The 21786-nt window shown below is 39.7% G+C and overlaps 1 protein-coding gene across 2 annotated transcripts in view; it reads left to right on the top strand.

Moving 5' to 3' along the window:
* Window positions 1-21786, top strand: part of LOC100562681 (retinoic acid-induced protein 3) — a 30664-nt gene that overhangs the window by 1066 nt on the left and 7812 nt on the right. Inside the window, exon 1 of one of the 2 annotated variants that reach the window (XM_008110781.3) lies at window positions 15087-15587. The exons of the other annotated variant lie outside the window; for it this stretch is intronic. The gene's annotated coding sequence lies outside the window, so the exon portion shown is untranslated. Of the gene's footprint in view, window positions 1-15086; window positions 15588-21786 lie in introns of those variants that run through there. 2 annotated transcript variants of the gene reach the window in all.

The raw sequence follows: 21786 nt of genomic DNA on the forward strand, positions 1-21786 counted from the left end.
CGTAATTCCTAATAAATATAGTTCATGTTTCATAGGAAAGTTTCTGTCCACTATTTTTTTCGTGTCTCTACATGAACCATTCTCCAGTATTTTTGTACTCTTTCACAAGTCCACCATAGGTGATAGAAAGATCCTTCATACATTTTACATTTCCAACAATTTTTGATGATTTTTATACATTAATGATCATTTCTTTGGGGTCATATACCATTTGTGGAAAATCTTTAACCAGTTCTCCTTAAGGTCCCAAGCATATGTATATTTTAATTTTTTATACCAAATTTGTTCCCATTCTTCGAATTTTATCGGACGACCAATATTCCTTGCCCAATTTACCATACATTGCTTTACAGGTTCGGATTCTGTAGACCATCCCAATAGAATATTATAGATCTTCGATATTTCCTTCTTTTTGGTTTGTAATAGTTTATCCCATGTTTCCCCCGACACCATCCAATATCCTTCCACTGCTCCATCACAAAGCATGCCATAGTGTTTCCTCTTCTTAAAAGAAACTTCTTAAAAGAAAAAAATGTTCTAGGTGGAATATAACCCTGACACCTCCTTGAAGATCTTTATCATTTGTTTCTTAGCACTATGTTCCTTGTTTTCCTCAAACAACATGTTTTATGAGCATTGCCAGTTTTAGCTTGACTTGGATACTGTGAAGGTTTTTATGCATCTGCTGCAGATAAGATGAAGCAGTGCTTTCAAGTTTACTTCTGCACTGCAGGCAGGCATCTTTTTCCTCTTTTTTTCAATTCTCAGTTTTTCATCATCAGTGAGTAGAAGCCACACTGGGATCAATAGTGCTTGGCCAGAATTGAAAACTGACTGGGGACAGGACCAAGAAAAAATAATTTGGGGATATCTCAGGGCCCCTGGTGGCACAGTGTGTTAAAGCACTGAACTGCTGAACTTGCGGACCAAAAGGTCCCAGTTTCAAATCCCAGGAGCAGAATGAGTGCCTGCTGTTAGCCCCAGCTCCTGCCAACCTAGCAGCTCAAAAACATGCAAGTGTGAATAGATCAATAGGTACAGCTCCAGCGGGAAGGAAATGGCCCTCCGTGAAGTCATGCCGGCCACATGACCTTGGAGGTGTCTATGGACAACACCGGCTCTTTGGCTTAGAAATGGAGATGAGCACCAACCCCCAGAGTCAGTCACGAATGGACTTAACGTCAGGGCAAACCTTTACCTTTACCAGGGTGAAAGTTCCTCATCAATTCTTGTCCATTCTGGAAATCATAGCTGCAAACAGTGATATTTGTAAGCTCTGCTAAGTGATGAAGCTTATGAATGATAACACTCAATATTAAAAATAGTTTGCCATGTTGCATTATGTGTGTGAAAAAGTGAGCCAGACAAGCAAGCTGTTAATAGATCAAGGAGAAATGGGATGCTTCTCAAGTCAAAATGCCCTTAAAACAAACATTTTGTAAATAACGAGAAATGGTCACTCTTTGCATTATTGCGTGGTTGCCGCAACTTCTATCCTGTGGTAATGCTGTTTTTGAATCCTTCAAAAATTCACATCTTCTTCATCAGATATGATAAAATAGTATCCAGAGGAAATAAAAAGGATAGTGTTATAATATTAAGGGGAAATAAGTTGATCACAAAAATATACAAAAAATTACTGGAATGGGACACTGAAACTGAACATGTAAAGACATGTATGACCCAGTGGGCAAGGGATATAGGAAGACCAATCCTATACGAAGAATGGGAAAAGCTATGGGGAAAAAATATGAAATTTAATAACGCCTCGGATCTTAGAGAAAACCAGTTCAAAATGATATATAGGTGGTACATAACTCCAAAAAAATTAGGTCACTACAAGAAAGATAAACGAACGAAATGCTGGAAATGCCAGGAGAAAGAGGGAAATTTTTTCCACATGTGGTGGGCATGTGCTAAAACGAAGAAATATTGGACAGAAATACACAAAGAATCCCGGAAAATATTGAAAAAAGACTTACCATTTAGACCAGAACTATATCTGTTAGGGGTGACTAACACGAACTTAGGAAAAAATGAAGAAAAGATCTTAAATTATTTAGCCACGGGGGCCAGAATTGTTTTTGCAAGAATCTGGAGATCAAACCAAGTACCTACAACAGACCAGTGGCTGGTAAAGATAAGTGATATAAAGAATATGGACAAGCTGACATTCCTAATGAAGAAACAACAAGGAAACCCAATAAAAGAAACGGATTGGTCAAATTTCGAGGAATACATAAGACAAAGAATGCTAGATTCAGAGGAAAAGAAATAGAGATTAGAGCTCTTGGAAGAGGAAAAAGGAAACACCCAAAAGTGATCGGGACACTCGTCATAAGAGGAATGGTCATCTGATGATGAAATCTGCAGAGTTAAACAAATGAAGAATACACACTCTTAAATCATTCCACCTCACACCCCCTCCCTCTCTACCCTCTCCTCTCCCCCCTCTTGCATGAAGTACCCCCTCCCTAACCACCCTCCCCTTACCAGTACACCACCCCTTCCCCAAAATGTGATTTTCCCCCAGTTTTTTTAAGCATTGTATTAAAAGATCTCAATAAAAATACATAAAAAAACAAACATTTTGTAAATAACGAGAAATGGTCACTCTTTGCATTATTGCGTGGTTGCCGCAACCTCTATCCTGTGGTAATGCTGTTTTTGAATCCTTCAAAAATTCACATCTTCTTCATCAGATATGATAAAATAGTATCCAGAGGAAATAAAAAGGATAGTGTTATAATATTAAGGGGTTGGTGTGTGCTTTGTAACTTCAAACAAAGAAGACAAACTAAATTGCTATTAGGTAGACTGAAGCAATTGCACGAGGCAACACATTTCAGACATCATTAAATGTCTTGGTTATTATAGTACTTTTATTGTTAGGGGTAGAGATGAGTACTTGTGGGATTTCTGTACCAAAGGAGCTGGGCTACACCTGGTTGCATCTAAGTGGTGGGATGTGTAATTTGTGTTATTTTTTAACCATGCCTGTTTGCTAAGCTGCTCTTCATGAATCTATGAAAGATATTGGTCTTCCTGAATTTACACTGGGATCACATCATGTGGCAGCTGCTATGTACACAGCAAACAATCTTTATTTCCAATAGGCTCCTAAAGTGTTACTGTAAATTGAGTGTTGACCTTGGTGAGGATTGGCCGACACAATTTACAGGTCTGTATTGTACATATGTATTGTCTGCTTACATTATGGTGCAACCAGAGAAATTGAGTGCCAGTTATTCATTTGTAAGAGGAAATATCAGTAAGATGGCCCTGTGCTATTTCCGTGCCATTGTATTTCGGGGCCAAACTACATGGAGTCAAACCATCATTCTCAATTGGTCTTGTTGCCATAAAAAGCAGGGATTATTTGTATTAACAGAAGTCATTCCTAACAGGTTTTTCTTATTGCTTTGTTCCTGGAAGGCTTCTTTGTTTTGCATGTATGACACACACATATTAACAATAAGTGTCAAACTCCGACACGGTTAGTTTTTTGCTATCAATCTGTAGGAAATCAGATGCCTCTAGTAGCTTAGATCATGCCGAATATTGACAACTTTGCTCTGTGTGAAGACTTTGTCCCAGTTTCTTCAGCCAAGGATGGGAAGAGATAAGATGATAAAATTGCACAAATGGACATCCCAGTATCATATTCTCAAGGTGGAGTGAAACAGGTACATGAAAAATTATTCTCTGAGGAAGAACAAAGAAGAACCAAGAACCCTGCTGGCGGTAGTTGGAGTGATGGGCTCCATGCTTGTGGTTAATCAATCTGCTCCGGCTTTTTAGCCTGAATTCTAAAGGAGTTGCTGAAAGTGTTTGTATATGTGCCTTAAAATCACCTGTTGACTTCATGGTGACCCCACAAATTTCATAGTGTTTCTTTAAGGAAGGAGCATTCAGAGGTGGTTTGCCTTCCTCTGAAATAAATCCCATATTACCTGATATTTGTTGGTGGTCCCCATTCAAGTACTAACCAGGCCTGACCTTGCTGAGATTCCAAGAGCAGTGGTTCTCAACCTTCCTGATGCCACGACCCTTTAATACAGTTCCTCATGTTGTGGTGACCCACAACCATAAAATTATTTTCGTTGCTATTTCATAACTGCAATTTTGCTACTGTTATGAATCATAATGTAAATATCTGATATACAGGATGCATTTTCATTCACTGGACCAAATTGGGCACAAATACCCGATATACCTAAATGCTGGTGGGCTTGTGGGGAAATGATTTTGTCATTTGGGAGTTGTAGTTGCTAGGATGTATAGTTCACCTACAATCAAAGAGCATTCAGAACTCCACCAACAATAGAACTGAACCAAACTTGGCACACAGAACTCCCATGACCAACATAAAATACTGGAAGGGTTTGGTGGGCATTGAGTTGTAGTTCACCTACATCCAGAGAGCACTGTGAACGCAAACAGCAATGGATTCTCCTCCTCTTGATGCTGCTGGGCCACTCTCTCTCTCTCTTTTTTTAATTTTTATTTATTTATACTTGAAACTTATACATTCTTAAACAAATTTGCAATACAGAGTTATATATATCAAGCTCATACAGTATTTTCACTCTCTATATTACATACTCATATTATTTACCTTTTATTACCCCTCACCTAGTGCTATCCCTTCACCCCAGACCAGCCAGTTACAATATTTATTTCCAAAATTCCATTGTTTCTTTTACAGTTTTTTTCCCCTTACCTTCTACATATACAAACTCTATAAATTTTCCCCATATCTTCCCAAAATCATCCTTTTTTAATATCCCTCTTTTAATTTTAATCTTACATGTCAATTTATCATTTATCGCAATATCCCAAACCTCCTTATACCATTCTTCCAATTGGCACTCCTCACTACCTTTCCATTTTTTGGCTATTAACAATCTTGCTGCTGTTAGCAAGTTGGCGATTAGTTCCTTTAACTCTTTTGATACTTGAATATTATCCATAAATGACAACAGTGCTATTTCAGGCGTTCCTATTATTTCTATTTTGGTGATTCCCTTTATTTCTTTAAAAACGTTCTCCCAAAATTTTTGAACATATTTACAGGACCACCACATATGTATATATGTACCATTTTCCTGGCAGCCCCTCCAGCACTGCTTAGAGTATTTCTTATCAATTTGATTTAATCTAATTGGTGTGAGGTACCATCTCCAAACCACTTTATAATAATTCTCTTTTATTCTTATAGAGCATTTAGAACTCCACCAACAATAGAACTGAACCAAACTTGGCACACAGAACTCCCATGACCAACATAAAATACTGGAAGGGTTTGGTGGGCATTGAGTTGTAGTTCACCTACATCCAGAGAGCACTGTGAACGCAAACAGCAATGGATTCTCCTCCTCTTGATGCTGCTGGGCCACTCTCAGTCCCACGTTGTGCGGGCACTTTCCCCCCTGCCTTGAGGGGACTCGCCGGCACGAACCTCCCTCCAGCCTTGCACACTCTCCCTCACCCGTGCACCATGCTGCCATAGTGACTTTACCATAGGCAAGATCTTTTCAGGGGGGGCTTCCCTTTTCCTACTTCTGAATTTCCCTAAGGTCACCCAGTGAGTTTCCATGGCCAGGGAGATTTAAACCCTGGTCTCCAGAGTTGTACTCCATTGCCGAAACCACTACACCACACTTGCTCTGTTCTTTCCAGTTACTCTGAGAAAACATTGGTGCATTTTTTTCTGATCATAATTTTCATAAACTTCTCAAAGGGGTCCTACCCCAAATAGTTGAAGATATTTGTATCTTTATTAAGTGTAAATGAGAGTAACAGAAGAACAGAGTAGGGGTGGGGAAAGCATCCCAGAATTACCTGTGATGAATTTTTCACTGTCTCTCAACTCTATTTTTTTGTCTTTTCATGCTAACAAGCATTTTAGAGATAGTATAGACCAAGAATGAACAAACTTTCTAACTTGGTGGCCGCATGGCAGGCCAGGAGGGAGGGGGTTCTCCCCAAGTCCCTTCCCTGCCCTTTCCTTCTTTTCCTCTTATCTTTTTGGAGGCAGAAAGTGAAGGAAAGATAGGAAACATTTGGATTCCAAAAGGTTTGGTCTTGGTCAGGATGAAATGGTTGATGGGAGAGAAAAAGTGTATCTATGTGACCCCATATTGCCTACTCCCGATATATAATCTTAGAATCTTGGAGCTGGAAGAGACCCCCAAGGGCCAACCAGTCCAACCCCCTGCCATGCAGGGAGGCACAGTCAAAGTACTCCCAATAGACAGCATCTGCTGAAAAGCCTCCAGAGAAGGAGACGCCATCACACTCGGAGGTAGTCTAGGCCACTCTCCAGGAAGTTGTTCCTCATCTTTTCAGTCGAATCTCTTTCCCTGCCATTTGAACCCATTGCTCCCTTGTGCCCTGGTCTCTAGAGCAGCAGAAAATCAGTTTTCCCTCTCCCTCCTCCTCAATGGGATATCCTTTTAAATCTTGAAACATGGTTCTTGTGTTCCCTTTCAACCTTCTCTTCTCCCAGCTAAAGTTCCCCCAGGAGGAAAGGAGGAAGGAAAGAAAGAGAGAAGGAAGGAAGGGAGGGAAGAAGAGAAGGATGGAAAGAAGGGTGGAAGGGAATGGAGGGAGGGAAGAGAGTGGAGGGAAAGACAAAAGGGAAGGAAGGAAGCAGAAAGGAAGAGAGGGAAGGAGAGAAGATAGAGGGAAGGAAGAAAGGATGAAAGGGTAGAAGGGAAGGAAGGAGGGAGGGAGAAAGAGGGAGGTGAGGGAAGGAGGAAGAAATGAGAGAAGGAAGGTTAAGATGGTGTGAGAGAGGAGGGCCTGAGAAAAGAGCCCAAGAGGTCGCATTCGGCTCCTGGGCCGGGGTTTGCCATACCTGGTATAGACTGTTATTACATGCAAGAGAAGGAAACGTTGAGCATCTCCCAGTCCTTTTGCTTACTTGGTTTAATGATTCATTTAGTTCTCACCTGCTTTGTGAGACATTTTAAGGAGTGGTTTTCCGGTGTCCACCCTGTAGCTGAAAAGAAGCTAGGAGAAAGGCCAAGGAAAATACAGCCAGAGGTTTCACTTTGGACCATTAAGGATCAAAGGAAGGTGTTGCAAATATGAAGTGATAAACTACTGAAAGAACATAAATGTAAGAATAAAGTCAGTGTAACTTTGTCAAACTGTTAGGTGTTTTCTTTTCTTTCCTTCTTTTTTGAAGAAAGAATCCCGAGCAAATCTGAATGCAATGGCATGCTTTGCATGTAGCTAGGCAGCTGGAATGAATACTTGGTAGGCAGCCAACAGGCCCAAAAACATGTTATGCAGAGGCGTTCCATAACCATGAGTAGTCCAGCCCCTCCCCATGTATATTTAAAGTGATCACACAATTTATGACCCACCACCAAGCTTAATCCAGTCCTGCAGCCATTGCAGCCTCTCACTGTTCCCTAATCTTTGACAGTCTGCAGTGGGCAGAGAGCAAAAAGTAGGCTTTTTGCCTCCCAGTTGGGCTGTCAAATGTGGCCAGAGATTGGATATTTTACTTTTTGGACTAAAACTCCCAGAATCCACTAGCTAGCCTGCTAGCACCAGAAAGTAGTCAGCCATTATATTAAAATATAAATTTCCCAAGCTCTGGATGTTATATGTCTGACAATTTATGTTTCGCTTTGTTGAGAGAAAAACCAGGACATTTTAAAACCAGTTGTGAGAGTGGGACAGCAGAGGACCATTGTAGGGTATGCCGCTCTTGTGTGTACTTCTCTTTTCTTCACACTTTGCAACTCCATAACACCAAGCTCTGTGTTCAAATAGACTATGCCTTAATTTTTTCAAGATCTCTTAGCTTTATGAAATGTTTAGTCATTTTGTGTGTTTCAAAAATTTTGGTCAGAATTTGTCACAAACCACACATGATGCTAAATATGACACTTGAAGCTGAGTTAATGCAGTTTTATTTTTAAAATGAGAATGCCAGGAGTTGTGGTCCTGCTCCAGTTTCCCTTCTGAATTGTGATTCAAAACACTTACGGTGTTTCCCCAAAAATAAGACAGTGTCTTATATTAATTTTTGCTCCCAAAGATGCTCTAGGTCTTATTTTCAGGGGATGTCTTATTTTTCATAAAGAATTCACATTTATTGATGAACAAAAAAATGAACATTTATTATATACTGTATAGTAGTTGTCATCACAAACCAGCATAACCAGACAAACTGTGAATCCTATCAAGAATTTCTTGTTACTACCAATATTTCCATGTACAACACTCTATGGTACGTACATTTACCAATCTTGCATGCTCTGGTGTTCTGTTTGGCAGGCACACTTCCAAACACAAATGGTGCTAGGTCTTACTTTCGGGGGAGGCCTTATATTTAGCAATTCAGCAAAACTTCTACTAGGTTTTATTTTTTGGGGATGTCTTATTTTCAGGGAAACAGGGTAGTTCAGTGTGGCCCGAGCTCAAATTTGGGAAAAGCAATATTTTAGATTAAAATTCCCATATTCTAGACCCTAAATTTTCTCAGTTTTGCCACAACAGTTATTTGGACTTGAAAGTGCGGTCTCATTGCCAGAAATTTGGAGGCACAGAATTTTGTCAATGGCTTAGTTTTCTTATTAACTTATCTTATATTCTGAAAAATCTCACTCTGCATCCACTCCGTTGTTATTACTTGATGAAATCTGGCTGTACATTTTTGGTGTGGCAGAGGTCTTATAATTACATGTAATTTTAGTTCCTATTTCTAAAAGTCATGATGATCACATAAACTCAGAAGCAGTGTCCAATGAACTTTGAGAACTTCACCTTTTAGGCCTGGATAAAATATCAGAGTCTGATTAAAACAACAAGGCACTTCTGTCAAACCTTAGCACAGGTGACAAATAATCTGACTGGATCGATTTCATCAGGACTCAGGGCCCATCCAGACAGGCCCAAAAAGTGGGACCTGTCTCAGTTTTACCAAAGGAGGCCAAAAATGCCTCCGGTAAATCCAAGTTAATTAAACACCTGGTAATATCCAGATTTTATGGTAAGAGTCAGGTCTTACCAGGTGTGGGCCCTGTGTGGATTGGACCCGGGGACCATGTCACGCAATTCCAAAGCCACACAGGCATCTCAGTTTTTTGAAGCCTGAAAAACCGAGAGGGCACCCACCCCTTCCCCCCAGACCCCAAATGTCTTTGCACCTCCTGGTGCAAGGAAATGATGTGCCAGGAGACTGGGGGGTGGGGGTGGAGCCCCCCCCCCTGGGAAAGTCTGGGTTTTTTGGTGGGAGAGCCCTCAGTAGCGCAGTGAGTTAAACTGCTGAGCTTCTGAACTTGCTTACCAAAAGGTCAGCAGTTCAAATCTGGGGAATGGGGTGAGCTCCCGCTGTTAGAATCATAGAATCATAGAATAGTAGAGTTGGAAGAGACCTCATGGGCCATCCAGTCCAACCCCCTGCCAAGAAGCAGGAAATCGCATTCAAAGTACCCCCGACAGTTGGCCATCCAGCCTCTGTTTAAAAGCTTCCAAAGAAGGAGCCTCCACCCAGGGCCGGCCGGAGATAAATCTTGCTTGTGCATTTATGCAGTTAAAATTTCATTTGTTGACTTAAAAAGAATCTATGGTATTTCTGGAAACTGCTTCCGTAAAAAGGTAAGGTCTTTTGTTGTGTGCAGGCACTACCCAGTCAGTACTGTACACCAGTATTGTACAGCAAACTGTTTCTCTCTAAACGTGACCTGGGCTTAACCTGTGTGCACTGAGTTAGTTTGCTTCCAAAATGACCTTAGCATGTAAGCCATGGTTCATTGGAAAGTTGCTGCCTTCATTGGTGTTTTTGCACCTTCAAAAAGCACATAGAACCAATCTATTTCATGTATTTCATGATAAACATGCACACTCTTTTGTGCTATTTCAAAAGAAAATACATAAATCTGCGGGTGTGCTCATGGAACTCCTGCTCTTATGTCTATTTGTAACCAAGATCTCTCCCATACAAAACAGTTATAGTACTGTAACTCCAAGCTACTGGGATTGGGAGCTTGATAAAATACTTGATCTCTGGCAGAAGATTCTAAAAACCTCCTGAAACTATAGATCCTATGATTCCATAGGAAGATAAACATGTATCAAAGTACTATAAATGTGCAGTGTGAAAAAGACTAAAGACACAAATCTCATTAACAAGCTGCTTTTTATCATAATGTTTGAAGGGAAGTTTTCTGATTGCAGAAAACCTGGATGCAAGGACACCTTTTCTGACAGCTGGATTTTTGACCACTAAATTTTCATAGTGCTGTCATTCCACTTTTACTGCCATGACAACATATGGAAATCTTGACATTTGCAGGGTTTTTTTTGTGGGAGGCGATTTGCATTTCAAATTTTCAACTCTTGGACCTCACTAAACTATAAACCACAGAATTGTACAGAGTGCTTCAGTGGCAGTTAAATTTCACTAATGGTGCTTATAGAAATGTAAGACTTTAATGCACAAAGATGGCAAAATGGCATTGAAGCCAACTGTTATAATTATTTTTGGTGACAGTTCCTATTGTGCCACACCATTATTGGTCTGCCACCTCCCTGTAATAAACACACACCTGCTATGGATGGGGAAACCCATCCATAGCCACAAAGTGCACCACATTCCCATCTTTTATCTGGTGCAATGATCCCATTGTGCTTGTGTGGCAGCATGCTTGCACTGAAATGACATCAGGAGGTGGAACTATCCTGCTTTCCCATTCCCTGCACTCTTGCTATTTCCAGCAGGTTAATACATTATTTGGGATTGAAGAATTGCTTTAAAAATATTAATAAAATACCAAAGCAGTGGAATTGCGAGAGGGTGAAATGTGGATGGAGGACAAAAATCAGGACAGTTGAGCTAATGAAGAGAAGTGCAATGATAGCAATCATATTGATGCTATCGATGATCACACACCTGTCATGGGATAAGAGTTTCGTATGATTAAGTCTGTAGTGTGGTAAGATGTCAAGGAAAGCCTGAGACCAGGGGTGGAAAAAGGTTGCCAGACCAGGACTGTCCTGAGCGGGGTGCTTTGAATGCTATTTCCTGCTTCTTAGCAGGGGGTTGGACTAGATGGCCCATGTGGTCTCTTCCAACTCTACTATTCTATGATTCTATGATTCTATGAGCACTGAAATGTCAGTATTAAAATGTGAGACCTAGGGATGTCCTCTAAGAATGGCATTAAGCATTACCCATAGCTGTACAGGGTAGGCTAGTGCATGGATTCATTTTGAATGTTTGCCTTTTTAGTTTGTTCGGCTTGTTCAGATGCCCATAACATCATTTTTCCCCCCGACTAAAACTGACCATGTGGCTGCTGGTCGCGGCTACCTTCAGTTTCTATTCAGGATTTAGTGGCGCGCAGAGAGGCTGATGCATGCTTGCTATATTAAATACTGCTTTTTCCTGTGAGCCCTGCCTTTTGGGCTAATCAGAATAGAAGAAAGTCATGATGTGTCTTACACAAACTGTGTCTATTTAATGGGGTGAGCACCTCCATTGCTTAGTTATGTCTTGGCTCTAGAGAGGTGCTTCAGTCGCTGCAGTCAGATTGCCTTGCCACTCACTTGCTCGCAGCTTTAGCTGTTGGCTTGGCTCATTGAATCTAATTTTATTTTTTGATTTTTCTGAATTTCCTTTATTTTCGTGATTTTTATTTTAGGGACTGGGAGTTGGAAAGTACAAATGGGTGAGTGTGTGGTGTTTGGGGACTTGTGTGGGTGGATGTGCTTTTCTTTTAGGGCGGCTCTGAGCTTTAAGTTTAGGGTGGCTCTGAGCTTTACTAAAGCCTTTAGCTTCTTTCCTTTTCTTCTTATATTTTTTATCCTCCTTTCTTTCAGAAAGTATTTTTTAAAGATTGATAATAATAATAATAATTCCAGCAAACAGCAAAACCTTATTCTCAGAAAAACTACCTATCTAGTATCTAACTGTCTAAACCTACCACTAATACCTAATAATTAATTTCCTTAGCAATCTCATCACAAGTTCTGTCTGTAGTTTTATTTTATTTCTCTCTGTGCTTTCTGCCTTCTTTATTTCATTTAATAATAATAATTTGGGTGTTGCCTAAAAATAATAAAACTATTGTGCTTCCGTGGAAACTTTACCATCAGAACCCATTGTCTCTCTCTTCTTTTCAGATGTTGTTCAACAGCAAGTCCCTAGTTGGCATAACCAAAGGTGAGGGATGCTGAGAATGGCATTCCAACAACTTCTTCAAGGGCCACACGGTTCCCAATCCTGTTCTATTCAGTTGCAGCAAAATGCAGTGCTGAATAAAAGCTGTCCCCTTTCAAATCAAATGCTTATCTGTCAATAGAGATACTAGAAACCACCGCTTCACACAGCATTGCACTGAAAGCAAAAGATAAAAAAACAGAACACTTCCTGAATAAATTACTAACAATAGTAAAAATGCATGTGAACAATACTAACAAATAAAAAATCCAGAAGACAACTTTTTTTTTAAAAAAAACCTTCTTTGAACAATATTATATTAAGAACTTAAATACACAAGGCAGAATCAAAACTTAGTCATAAATAATAACTAGCTGACTCACACTTGGTTTCTTGTCATATTGATTCCAATGGGTTTACTCTCAGCATGACTAAGTTTGGATCCAACTCTATATCGTATTACTCAAATAAGACTATTTACTTCTAGGAACATTATCTGTACTTGTAGTCATAGCAAAATCCAAAGTATATAGAGGGATATTTATCACAGAGCTTAGTGTCATAATTATATTTGCTTTTCAAAAATTAGAACAGCAATTTTTCTACTCCCAGTTAAGGCACTGATTTGTGTCTATTTTAAGAGAGAATGTTAGGTATTTATTTTAATACATCTATTTCTTAATCAAGATAGAAAATTAAGGCGAGATAGAAATTTGGCTGTCCTACCCTCTGGCTATAAGGGCAAAGAAAATGTATTCCACTTGGACGCACTGTGAGCAGTCCACATGACATACATTTGGTTCCACAGTAGACGTGCTGCTTCCAGGCTTTAATCCAGCACAACAAGAACCACAGATTGTTCTAGAGCTTCTAGGAAACTCTAGAGTGATTCCAGTGTTTTAATGTGTTGACAACTGGATCAGGCTAATTTGGGGGGGGGGGGTATCCAGTGTCCATATATCAAAACACTTACCACTGGAGTAATCTATACTGAAATATTTCACCTGTTGGAGATGTAGTCTTGGTCTGCAATCCTTTTACGTAGCTGATGCAGAACTGAGGAAACACATCGGACCAATTTGTTAATAAAGTGGATTCCTTCAGTTACTAGTCTTCATGCATTCACTGTTATTTCTTTATATAACATAAAGCCTTTGTTAATTTAAAATATATCCTCCCTTGAAAGCCTGAAGTGATTTTCAATAAATAAAGATTAAAATAATAAAACCATAGAAATGACAGAACACAATAACTTGCATTTGTAAGTGAAGCTCACATCCAGATAAGAGAAATTGAATTATTAAAAATGACAATGGTGGTCGTGGCAGCAGCACCACAAACAAGAATGAAAAAAGACCAAGAATTTAAATACCAGCTGCTTTGCTTTGCTTAATAGGATCACCATAGTCCTATTGAAGTATATGTATAAAATGGGGACTTACATATATTCATATATTTGCATGTATGAAGGGGGATCTATGAGTATAGCAGATGTGAACGTTGCAGGATTCCTGTATTGCATCTAAATCACAGAGATAAAAGCAGCATACAAATTAATAATAATAATAACAACAACAACAACAACAACAACAACACTGAAGTGGGCTCACATACAGGAAACTTGTGGCTGGTAATGTTGTTCTTTCTTCAATTTAATCAGGAAGTGTATGGTGTCAACATGGTCACTATGGACCAGGAAAATGTGAGTTGAAGCAGAGCTTTATCAACTGTGTAGAAAATACCTACGTACACAACCTTATATCCTTTGAATACTTTGGCAAATTTAATCTTGCTGCTGAAAGGATACTGCCAGAAAGTATCTGTCAATCGTATAGGTTTAATATGTGAAACTTTGTTGCCCGAAACTGATTGTGGTTGTGGCAATTTAACTTGACAAATACCTTCTGAAAGTGGAGAGATGACACTTCCAAACTGGTCTAAGGAAGTTATCACAATAAACTCCCTAGTTTTTTCTTGGTTTTGATGAATGTTATTACTGTGCATCTACTCAAGAGGAGGGGCCTGTTTTTAGGACTTTTTTGCCTATGCACCAAATATTTTACTCAGGCAATCCTATAGTTTGAAGGGTACGTTTTTTTTCTTACCTGAAAGGTGCCTTCGCATGGCCCAAATATTACTTTGTGTTAGTCCAGGGTGTGGTTGCACCTGTAGCAGTTTAAGCCTCAGGGGTAGTTTCAGGCGTTCAGATAGTTGCGGTGAAGTCAAGTTCCCACTCATCCTTTGGTTCATTGCACTGGCAGGCCCTTCTCACGCTTTCTGGCAAGATGTTTTTCGGCTTAATGTTCACTACAGAGTACATTATAGATGTGCATTTTATGGACACCCTGCCCTTGAGATGGTTTTAGTTTTTTGTGTAGAGCTGCCCTGTGTATGTGGTCTGAGATGAGTTCTTCCATTATGGAGGACTGTAATGAAATCTAGAACCCCTTCACTTTTAGCTAGATCAAGCAGAAAGCCACTCATTGATCACTGGATTGCAAAATCAGTAGGCTCTCTGTTTGCTGCTTTGTTGTTGTTGTTGTTGTTGTTGTTGTTGTTGTTGTTGTTGTTGTGTATCTTCGGGTCATTGCTGACTTATGGTGACCTAAGGCTCTTCTGGGCCTGGGTAGGTGTGTGACTCGCCCAAGGTTTCCCAGTGGGTTTCCATAGCTAAGCAGAGAAACCAACTCCAGAGTCATAGTCTAATTGTCCTGAAGAGCCAAAAATACCCCTTTCATTCTGGATATGAAATTCTCCCCAGTATGCAAATATGAACAATTTGGCTAAGGCACTGAGATGGTCTGTGTGTATTTGGGGGGGGGGGGGTCGGTGAGGTTAAAATGGCTCTTTGTGGTTTCTCACACAGTTCTTCTGCTCATTGACTGAATTCAGTAGTAGGAGAGTTCATAAAGATACCATGGGGAAGAAGAAAATAGGAGCAGTACGTTTGACTTGAGGTCCCACACCCTCTTGGTCTTTCAGTGTCCAGGGAGGTACGATTTCTCAGCTGACATCATGAATGGTAATGGATTGAATTGTGGGTTTGAGACATGCAAAAGTTCCTTCCCCACCCAGCTGCTAGAGTGACTGTCCAGTTGACGTCAGAATTTTTTTAACTTCATCTCCTGGCACTGGGACGTTATATTTATAACAGCACTAGGAGCAGTGGAACTGGAATAGGCGTGCCCATCTCCCTCATCCCCCTTTTTTTCTTCATTTGCTTTAAAGCTCCCCTTAGGACTGTGTGAGAACAATTTTACAGCTTGTCTCCTCTGGGAGAGGGAAAAAAAACTGACAGGAGTGGAGATTATTTGCTGACTGGAACCGGACAGGTATTTCCTTGCTTTAGCCTCTGCCACTGAAGAAGTCTCCTCTCCTAGTTTTGAACAAGAACACATTCAAGGTAAATTGCGGCCAAAGTTATCAGAATGTTAGAACATTGGCTTTGAGGGTTAAGGTGTGTAGTTCTTTCTCAGCCAGGGACATACCAAAGTGCTGCAGCTTTCAAGTTAGTTTATATTTTGGATGTAATGTTACGATGATGAAATACAAGTATTAAATGCATATTTTGAAAGAGTTCCAGGACGTTCCCTAGGTTGGGAACTTCTTGGAAGCATTTCAGAATACCAGGTTATGTTGTGAATTTGGAGCTGGTATGGAGAAACATGGATTGAATCCAGGTTGAGCCAAACTCTATCTCAGACTCAGCTTTGTCCACTTCAAGGCATTGTTAGGGAGATAAAATAGGAGATCTTGAGGTATGCGTGTCTGTCTGAGCAGTTTGGATGGAGTGCTTACAAAGGTGAACATGCAGAAATCAGATGGACTTTCTACTTGAGGAATTCTTTACATTCATATCACTTGATAACCGAGGTATTACATTGTCATTTTATTTGTGTTTGTACATTTCTGTAACACATTTTGGCATTTTCTTCTTTAAAATATGAAGTGTTTGAGGCTGGCTCTAAACTGTCATGTAATGCAATTTCAGAATGCAGATTAACTGCATTGATCTGGATTAGAGTCTACACTATGCCCTAGAGGGCATAACTAAATTCGCTGGCAGCCTAACTCAGCCCAGGATGTAATAACTGACTTTTTATATATCACCCTCTGAGAGTATATTTAGACTGTACCAAGAGAAAGGAAGAGAGGAAAAAAACTTCTGTCGTTTCCAAGACTTGACTTTTCTCCTCAAAACCCTTTTGCCCTTGTCTTCTAATGTACATTTATTCATTTTTTTTTGGGGGGGGGGGGGATACTGAAGCTATCTACCATGCAAAACCAAGAAACCAAAGCAGATATCAAAATGCAAGACATACATATTAGTTAAATTTTAAATATATTAAATATTTAAATTCTGAACCAGCATCCTTTTCATCATGGAGCACCCAGTGGTGCAGTGGGTTAAACTCTTGACTTGACGGTTGGGTTGCTGACCTGAAGGTTATTGCTTCGAATCCAACCAGGGGAGAGCACGGATGAGCTCCCTCTATCAGGTCCAGCTCCATGCGGGGACACGAGAGAAGTCTCCTACAAAGATGGTAAAAACATCAAAACATCCGGACGTCCCCTGGGCAATGTCCTTCCAGCTGGCCAATTCTCTCACACCAGAAGCGACTTGCAGTTTTTTCCATGTCACTCTTGACACACACACACACACACACACACACACACACACACACACACAATCATGGCACTGACCTGAGAGAAAGGCAGATGGAGATAAGCCATTGTTTCCCTTGTTGCTGTGCGCATGTCTGGGAAAATGTGTGCACGGCCAGGGAAAATGTTCCTCTCTTCCTTTCTATTTCATTACAGTGTGCTTTAAATCTTCCCCATTTCATCTCTTCTTTGTAGGAAATCAGCAAACAGAATGTATTGACTTCATAACTAGATAGGTTCTCACTTGCCAGGGTTAGAAATGGATAATCAATGAACATTTCTACAACAAGACATAATCATTAATTTAGTATAAGGATAGAAGGAATATAATGATTAACAGGTCCAAAGAAAATCAATAGTGAAATATATAACTAGCTGAGAACCAGTGTATTTTAGTGGTTTGCATGTTGAACTAGGATATCCCACTTGGTTCTGTAAACCATTGTATGACTGACAATTCACACCCTCTCAGCCTCAGAAGCAAGCGATGGTAAACCACTATTGAACAAATCATGCCAAGAAAACGCCATCATAGGATTGCCTTAAGGCTTGCCAGACAGAGATGACTTGTAGGCACTCAGTAGCAACAATTCTAGCAAGTCACATACAATATGCGCAGCTGAACAAAATATGGTCAATGCATGTGATTTGCATTCCTTGTTTGTTGGTTGGCATGAAGAGTGGCAATCCCTTATCAAGTTTTTAATCTTTGCAAGGCACCAGCATGCCTCCGTTTTGTGGCTACTTCCTGGGGTATGAAAAGTGTTGAATTGTAATCTCCAAGTTCCTTGTTTATATATACACACAGTGCTGTATGAGGCATGCTATTGCCTCTTCCCCGTAAATTTGTTTTGCATTTTCATTTTGGACAAGTTTGAAATGGAGTACCTGACTTTAGGCTGATTTAGTGCCATTTTAATTTTTTTTTGTGTGTGCTCCAGTGGCTTCAGTGAAACTTATTATATCAATATTTGAAGTACAGTTATTTATCAAGTAATTGTGGCAGGTGGTTTAAAGACTTACGGTGACTTCATGAATTTCATACTTTAAAAAACACACAAAAATACAAATAGCTTAAAGGCACATGTTCTGGCAGCTACAGGTCAAACAACCAGATCCAGAAAGTTGACCATTTGACCTTCTGCTTTTGGAACCCTGTGGATTTAAGATATATGTACCAAATTAGAGAGGGCAATCTAGACAGAATAAGTCAACACTATACATATTTACTTGGAAGTACGTTTAGGGCTGCAACCTTGTATATAAAATGCATTTTCCTTTTCCTTCTTTAATAATGGTGAAGTTTATTGTTATTCTTGAATGTCGAAATGGCTGTTGTTCAGCTAGACAGATGCAAAAACAGTCCATAGAAAAATTCTCATTGGAGAAACACTATATTCAGCATTCAAGAACTATGATCAGTTTTCAGTATCCTGAAGGCATAAATGTCACAGCATAGTAGATGGACAAAATTGATGCAATGTTGACAGCAGCAGAAAATAAAAATGACTTGGATTCAGAATTAATCATATTTAAAACAGAGTTATGGAGCTCAATGGGACTTTGATTGGCCAACACTAACTTTTCAATGGTCTGATCTACATATGACATAATTCGAGTCCAACTTGAGCTCATGGGGCCTCAAGTTAGCAGTAGACAAAATTATTTAATTCCTATTATGTCCAAGCAATGATGGATAATTGGTAGTCCTAAGGTGACTTCTGTCTCCTAAACTATGGCTTAGCAAGGCAGGGTTTAAGCATCAAAAACAGGCTTTTCACTCTTCTAGCTATTTGTTGATATTGCTCTTGGCTTTCACTTTAATGAAAGAAACATATAAAAAGTATTAGATCAGTTCACAACCTCACAACCTCTGAGGATGCCTGCCATAGATGTGGGCGAAATGTCAGGAGAGAATACTTCTGGAATATGGTCATACAGCCTGGAAAACATACAACAACCCTGTGATCCCGGCCATGAAAGTCTTCGACAACACAATATTAGATCAGTTCATCATAGGCCTACATACCATCTTCCATGATTCAGCAATCTTTGAAAAAAGGTTGAGTGAGTGAAGTTGCAAGATACTGCCGTCTTGTCTCTATTGACGTGGCAAGAGTTTATGGAGAAGTGATGTCAGAGTGGTCATATCAGATAAATTACTTCCACCCACATTCTTCCATTGAAATGATTCTATGAACTCACCCCAGTAATAAGACGAATCAATAGGCAACGAGGAGCAGGGCAATGCAGTCTTGTACTTTGATTATTGGAAATTCTGCATCAAATCTCTTCCCCACATTCACACAGTACAGTTGATGTTTGATAAGATATTGGCTGTAGACTGGAGGCAGTATTGTGTATTGATCAGTACAAAATTAAGGCAGGAACTGTGAAGCTGTGCCTTTCAATAATTTATTACAATGACAGCCCCCCCCCCCCCAATGGATAATCACAGTGCCCAACGTATTTTTCTCTGCTTCTTCAGTTGGTAATAATCTCATCATGTATTTCACCTCTGAATCTCCCATTAAATACTGCAGTACTTTATTATCTACCTCATCAGGTTTATAATTATACACTCCTTACACTTTTGCCCAGTTCTCTTATTATTTAATTGCTGTAGCTTTTATATGGTGATTTTTATTTAATCGCTACATTATTGTTTAAATTGGTGTTTTATTCGGTTTAAATTTCTTGTTGATGATGCATGTTTATGTATGTATTTTATACTATTTTATTGTGATTATCTGTGCTTGGCCCCATGTTAGCCGCCCCGAATCCCTGGGGGGAGATGGAGGCGGGGTATAAAAATAAAGTTATTATTATATATTATTATTACTCACATCTCACTGAGATCACTGGATGATCTTGAGCCAGTTATAGCATTTGCCTACAACTATGCCATTTGGCTGTCATGAAGATAAAATAGGAGGTATCTAAGGCACCATGTATTCCTTACAGGAGGTCTAGGCAACTGCAGCAGGCCTGGGGACCACCTTTATATGATAGGACCTCACGGACTACCAAAAAAAACCCCAAAACAAACGAGCAGCCTACGAGTTACTTAAATGAAAGTGAAAATTGTCAGAATTTATTTATTTATTTACTATATTTTACCCTGCTCGTCTCACCCCGAAGGGGGCTCAGAGCGGCTTCCAAGTTGGTAATATTCAATGCCATACAAACAACAAACAAATACAATTCTGTTGGTGGTTTTTTTTGAGGTTGCACAGTGATGATAAGAGAAAATCTGTTAACACCAAATGGCCTCTTTCTCCAGTGCTTTACTTCTTCCACTGCTACTGTGACAGCAGCACTTTTCATCCTGTCAGCACCATCTACACCTGCATAGTGAGGCCAGGATCATACATCAACAGGATTTCTGCCTTTGTATTGGTTTTCCATGAACCACTGCAAGACAGTAGTAAAGAGTGGCTGTCTTGACTTCAGCATTTTGAGAAAAAAGGGCAAAGCATAAAAGAGAACACAGAATTTCATATAACTTACATGTCCAAAATTATAGAAATCATTTCAAATCCATGTGACTTTGGAATGAATATAATTATAACAGAACTATATCTTATCTTAGTCGAAAAGATTGCCAGTGGGTGACTGACCTGTGTGTCTGTTAAGCTCACTGTGCAGGTGATCACTGCAGACGGTTAATGTGAAAGGCCCTACTCCTCCATCTAATTTTTTTTTTAACTTCAGCTGGACTTGAACTGAGAAAGATTTTAGATCAAGGATTGTTTTATGTGGACTGTAATCCTGCCATACAAATATTTCGTATTTGTCTATCTCATTAGCTGAACATGCTGACACAAATGGTGGCAGAATGAGGAAAATGGCTTTGGGCAACACAGCTTTGAAGGAAGTTATGCCTGTTCAATAGGCCATTCAAAGTCTGTATTCTCTTGCCACTTTTGTGCGACTCTGGAAAAGTAGTGATTGCCAATGTAGTTTGCCAACAGGGTTTTGGTCATGGCACCTTGACACTCAGAAATAGGAAGAGCTGAATGTCTCACTAGCTATTTTTGTGCTTGTGAATGTTATAAATGTAAATACATGCACGGAACGTAATGATACTTTTATATTTATTACATTACTGACTGGCATTCTCTTTGTGATATGAGTCCAATCATGGATATGAGTCTGCTAAAGTCATTAATTTGGTTGCAGTGGAGTGGGAATTCTTGACTGATTTTATTCACTACCACACTCCTGCCCAAATAATCCTTTTACCTGCTGCAACCTGTTGCCCATTCATTGGTCAGTTGAGGGAAAAGAATGGAGAAGCATCCAGTCCAGCACAGCAATGATCTCAACTTTCAGAACATCAAAAGGGTGCTGGGGAGGCCATGGATGATGCCTTGGGTTATGCATTCAGCTGTAACAACACTTCCCCATCATCACCTACAGTTTACTGGCCAGTAAATAGCCATGTTGGGAGTGGGGGTCTGCAGTAGGTAAAATGCATGGTTTGGAGGAGATAAGAGAAGTGACACAGTGCACTCCCATCCCGCTTTTCTCCCAGGATTGAGATGGAAAGTGGCCCACAGCCTTAAAAACTATATTTAAAATATTTTTTTATATTTTGAAAACTTGCATAATATAAATACTAAAATAAAATTAAATATTACAATTATTAAAACAATTAAAAACTGTTTAAAACAATTTCTGACCCCATACGGCACCCTTGACCCTTTCTTACAAACAATTCTGCTTTAAAAGTCTTCTTGTATAAAATGGTTTTAGCCTGCCACTGGAAGGACTTTATGTTGTCTCTTCCTCATCTGGCATCTTGGCCTCATATATTTTGATTTTCACCCACAGGCACTCAGGGCAGCCAACATACATTATTCCACACCTTCGTTCTTGCAGCATTGGAACAGTTTCTCTTATGAGTTTTATATGCCTCCTTGAAGAATAAAAAA

Source organism: Anolis carolinensis, chromosome 5 (assembly GCF_035594765.1).
Source record: "Anolis carolinensis isolate JA03-04 chromosome 5, rAnoCar3.1.pri, whole genome shotgun sequence".
Classification (NCBI taxonomy): domain Eukaryota; kingdom Metazoa; phylum Chordata; class Lepidosauria; order Squamata; family Dactyloidae; genus Anolis; species Anolis carolinensis.